A 5,270-nucleotide genomic window follows, 5' to 3' on the forward strand; every position below is an offset into this window, starting at 1 on the left:
TTCAAGGTGTGTGCCAATGACGATCTTTCCACCTCCTTCATCCACTCATACACAAGTCTTCCAACCTAGTAACCATAAACCATGTATTCCTCCCACACACTCCACCCCCTTAATCCAAAAATTTTCATAAGTCATTGTCCTCCATTCCCCAATCCCCTTCATCCTTCTTTTCACTATCTTACCAACATCTATGAGCAAATCATAAAAATTCCTTGAAAATAACAAAGAAAAAAGGAAAGAAATATCAAGGGATAACATCCACATATCCAGATGCTTGAGTCCTCCCTTTCTCTCCAATGTCTTCCACTTTCACTTACCCATCTGCTCACTTTTCCTTCTTCCACTTGCACTCTACACTGGGGGCAAGCTCTATTCATACCACTCTTCCTTACATATCTTCCATACTTCCATCTATCATCCATTATCCTTTTCCATCTTTGATCTTGACTTTCAGTTTCCTATTCCTTCCATCCATATGCTCATTTTCCATATCCCTTACACATTGTCCATACATTTTCCTACATACTTCCATAATCCTTTCATATATGTGATCTTGACATTCTATCCATATCTTGCATCGCATAGTCCTTGTCATGTTCATCCATTTTCCATTCATACTCCTACATACTTCCATCCTTCTTTCATATGTCCCTGTTCTTGGTTATCCCTTCCATTTCATCCACTTCAAATCCCACATTTTATCCATATCATTACCCCTTTTCCATTCCCTCCTCCCATATCCCTTATTCATTCCACTTTCATACCCTTGCTCATGATCCATACTAGAGGCACAATACCAAAATGTTCATACATGCTTTGGAAGAACACATGCCTTCTCTTCCTCCATATGCTAGACTTTGTACCATCTTTCCATATTTCCATGCATCCTTTCCCACCATATTTGCTTCCATTTTCCTATCCTCGGTATGGGGCATTAGGAATCCTTTGAAACATGGTCCTTGACTCCTCATTTTCTGACACCATATCATTTGGCCCCTCATATCCTTTCACCATTCATTTCATCCACCGACTCATGTTACTTTTCCTCCATTTACCCTGCCTTGGATCTCCCTTGTCATTGGTCCCATTCAATTCTATCCCACATTCGATCAACCAATTCATTTCTATCCATTCTATCCATTCATTCATATCACATTCAATCTAATTCTTCCAACTCACTTCAATCAAATTCATTTATCCTCTAATTCAATCAATTTTCCCTTCTTCTAATCCTTTCACATCAAATCAATTCTACTCTAATCATTCTTCATCCTCTCACCATCATTCTTCCAATCTCATCCACGTTCATTCTTCTACTTGTATTTCAATTTCATCTATCCATCCAAATCTCCAAAAAATAAAAAACATTGAAAAAATCTCACTATGCAATCAATACTAATCCAATCAATCTAATCTTACAAACTTGTACATGAATCCTTCATCAATTCATCAATTTGACCCAATCAACTGATTATCCATTAACCATATTCAAACATTATCATGGGATGAATCCTTCCCAATCCTTATATGTGCATTATGCTTATTGTTAGCTTTGCCATCCTTAATCAATCATCATCAATCAATCCATTAATTGGTTTTCAACTTGACTAGGGGCAAAGTGTTAGTTTGCTTTTGGATTTTGTACATGATTGCTTGTTACTTGTATGCATTAGTATTTTCTGCATTTATCATGGTCTTTGCATTCTATTGACCCTAGGAATCATGGTCTTCCATATCATGGTTTCATAAGGCATATGGTTGTATTAGACCCTTTTTATCACGTACTTGACACATTGTCATCGTGGTTCCTCATACCTTGGTGCATAGTGTTGAATACAATATCAAACTTAGGTTGTTCACACCATTGCAATATAACTTTATCACTCTTATCATTTTCTACTCCCTTCCATTTCGAGAGAACATCCATGTTTTCCTAACCCGCATGTCCTCTCGAGGGGGCATACCTTTCAACCCTCTTCATCCTTCCTCATCCTTCCATGATTGGGGCATCGTGCTACTAGTCTTATCCTTCCAACTTCTATATTTTATTTTTCTTTGATATAACATTACTAATGCTAGATCAAAGAGGGGCAAAATGTAGACACCTAAAATTGTCCAAATACCCTTAACTTGACTAATTAAATAGATATTTATTATTTATTTAATTATAGTATTATTCCTACCTTTAATTAAATAAATTTTCATTTGTTTAATTATATTTGTTTTTCCTTGATTTAAATAAACTAAGGTTTATTTAAATCCTAGCCTTTCCCCTCTTCCCACTAACATCCTAACCCATTCACTTCAATTAAGTGAAGTACTTCATTTACTTAATTAATCTTTCCTAATCCCACTTGGAGTTAAATATTAAATTTAATCCTATTTGAGCACATGGCTCCTAACTTTAACCCTCACCCAACCTCACTTTCCTAACCTAACCCATCTTTCTAAACCTACCCCACTTCTTAATCCTACTTACTTTTCCTAATCACCTTGCTAAATCCCCTTTTAATCCTAAGTGTGTGCTCACACATGTGTGAGGAACACTCACACTTCCCACACCCCTCATGCCTTTCACACCTCTTGCATATGTGTCCCCCTTCACATGAGAATCAAGATGTCTCACACATGTGTGAGAAACCATGCTTCTCACACCTCTTACACCTATCATTGACCTATCACATCAAAGGTTGCTCACACATGTGTGAGCATCTTCCCCCCTTTGAATGGTCAAAAACCCTAATCCACATGGAGTCCACTTGGCCTCCACCTCATGGACATCTCATTGATCCTGAGAGATCCTAGCCCTTCATCTTGCATTGAATCTCAACCGTCCATTTCATCTCATTTCCTATAAATGGAGAGCCCTCTCCTCATTTCACACATCTAGTATCTAGCCCATTGTTATGTTGTAGGATTTTTGAGTAATCACATCCCCCAACATGGAACCATCAACCACTTGGTGATTTTGTGAGGGTTGCATTAGTGCTATTTTGAGTAGATTAAGCTATTTTGATGTCATGCCTTCACTACTTACATGTTGCCTTTTATATTTGAGGTTTGCATGAACATATAGGAATAGGCATTAGTTGCTTAGTGTTTATTTCATTTATTACATTTTTATGCAATACAAGTGTCTCCCTTTTTTTGATAGCATTTAAGATAATCTATGAATCTCCTTCAATAATAAAATTTGAAATGCTAAGCTCTAGGTAGACTTGGAGACCTTCTTGAAGGGCTTCTAATTTAGCAAGGTTGTTAGCGGTTGATCCTATAAATTTAGCCCTTTTAGCAATCCACTTGCCAGATTCATCGTTAATGATGCATCCTATCCTAGCAGTACCAGGATTGCCTCTCAAAGCTCCCTCAAAATTTAATTTAGTCCATCCTATTGGGGGTGGATTCCAGAAACATTTGCTTCTAGCCTCTTTGTTCTTTTTTTGATACATAATCGGGGGATTGACTAGGTTTTTCCAACTTTTTCTCATAAGACCATCCCATTCTGTAAATGATCCTTCCTCTATTGGAATCTTTCTAAGATGAGAATTTAATGTTTCAACTATACATGCTTTGATTTTATTAGTTATCTCACATGCCATTATCTCTTGATTGCAAAATATTCTTCTATTCATTTCTTTCCATATTTCCCAAACAAGGATAGAAGGGAAATATTCCAGATATTACTATATATACCTCTACTATTGTCTGTGGGCCAACCCTTAAGTAGCTCATTCAGAGTTTCAGGCAATGATGTGGTCCAACTCAACATATGTCGAAGCCATTCCCAAAAAAATGTGTATATGAACATCTATATAAAAGATGGTTAGTGTCTTCATTATCATTCTTACATAACACACATCTAGACAATCCCTCAATGCCCAACTTTCTAAGTCTCTCAGTAGTTAGAATCCTATCCTGGGAGGCGGTCCACAAAAAGAAACCACCCTTTGGAAGATAAGAAGAATCCCAAAAAAGTTTAAGGGAAGTATACTCTTCTTCTCATTTTTGAGACTGAACGATTGCTTTATAACCATTTTTCACATTATATCTTCCATCTTTTGATGTTGCCCATATGAGTTTGCCATTTCTCATTAATTGTTTTATTTTCATTTTATTAATGATGTCTTCATACACATTTTTTTACTACTTGTTCTAAGTTAATATTATCTAAATTTTTCCATTCCTAACTTATACTGCCATTAATATCTTTTTTGATTTTATGATTACAAACTTTACTCCCTGAGACTTTGACTAATTGTTCTATTCATATTTTCTAATGGGGGATTCCCATCCCAAGAATCCTCTAAGAAGAGAGCTTCCACCCCATTACCAAAATCCCAGGTGAGATGCTTACTAATCAGAGCTCTACTTTTAACTATGGAATTCTAGCTCTCAAATCCTTTAGGAAGGTTCCTCATTCTAAATAAAGAGTAAGGGTCAGATGCATTTAACTATTTATTATACATAAATTTTGCCCATTTATGATTTCTTTCTATGAATAATCTCTAAGTCAATTTGGCCCCTAATGCTTCATTTTGCCAGCTTAAATTTTTGATACCTAGACCTCCTAATTCCTTTGGTTTACATAACTTTTCCCATTTAATAAGAGCCAATTTTATGCTATCTTCATTGTCATTCCAAAAGAAGTTTCTAAGTTTTGCCTCCATCTTCTTATTTAGATTCTTAGAAAGTTGTAAGCAAGAAAGCGAATATGTTGGGAGGGCCAATAAGATTGCTTTGATCTTTATAACTTTACCCATTTTTTTTAGCCATTTATCTTTCTGAACTCCTATCTTCTTATCCATTCTGTCAAGTATATTATGCCATCCCTAATTAGTTTTACTACCTTTTTCTAGCTCTATCCCAAGTATTTACATGGAAATGTTCCTCCTTTATACCCCAACCTCATTAAAAATCTAGATTTCTCTTTCAAGCTTAGTATTAATGAAAGAAATTTCTAATTTTTTAGCATTTACTCTTTGCCTTGATGCTTCCATATACTGTTGAATGATTAATTTGAAGTTTCATGCCTCTGATATTGTACTTTCTCTTGGTAGAATGGTATCGTCTGCATATTGTTGATGATTTATATTAGAAACATTCTTAGTAACTCAAATACCATTAATTTTACCATCCAAGTGGGCTTTGTAAATTTCTCTACCAAATATTCCAGCCATAAGGATGTATAAGAATGGAGATAAGGGATCTCCCCATCTAATACCTCTTCATGAATCAAAGAAACCTTGAAGGATTCGATTGATGAGAACTGA

The sequence above is a fragment of the Cupressus sempervirens genome, chromosome 5 (assembly GCF_028749045.1).
Source record: "Cupressus sempervirens isolate cs-2001-9-10 chromosome 5, ASM2874904v1, whole genome shotgun sequence".
Classification (NCBI taxonomy): Eukaryota; Viridiplantae; Streptophyta; class Pinopsida; order Cupressales; family Cupressaceae; genus Cupressus; species Cupressus sempervirens.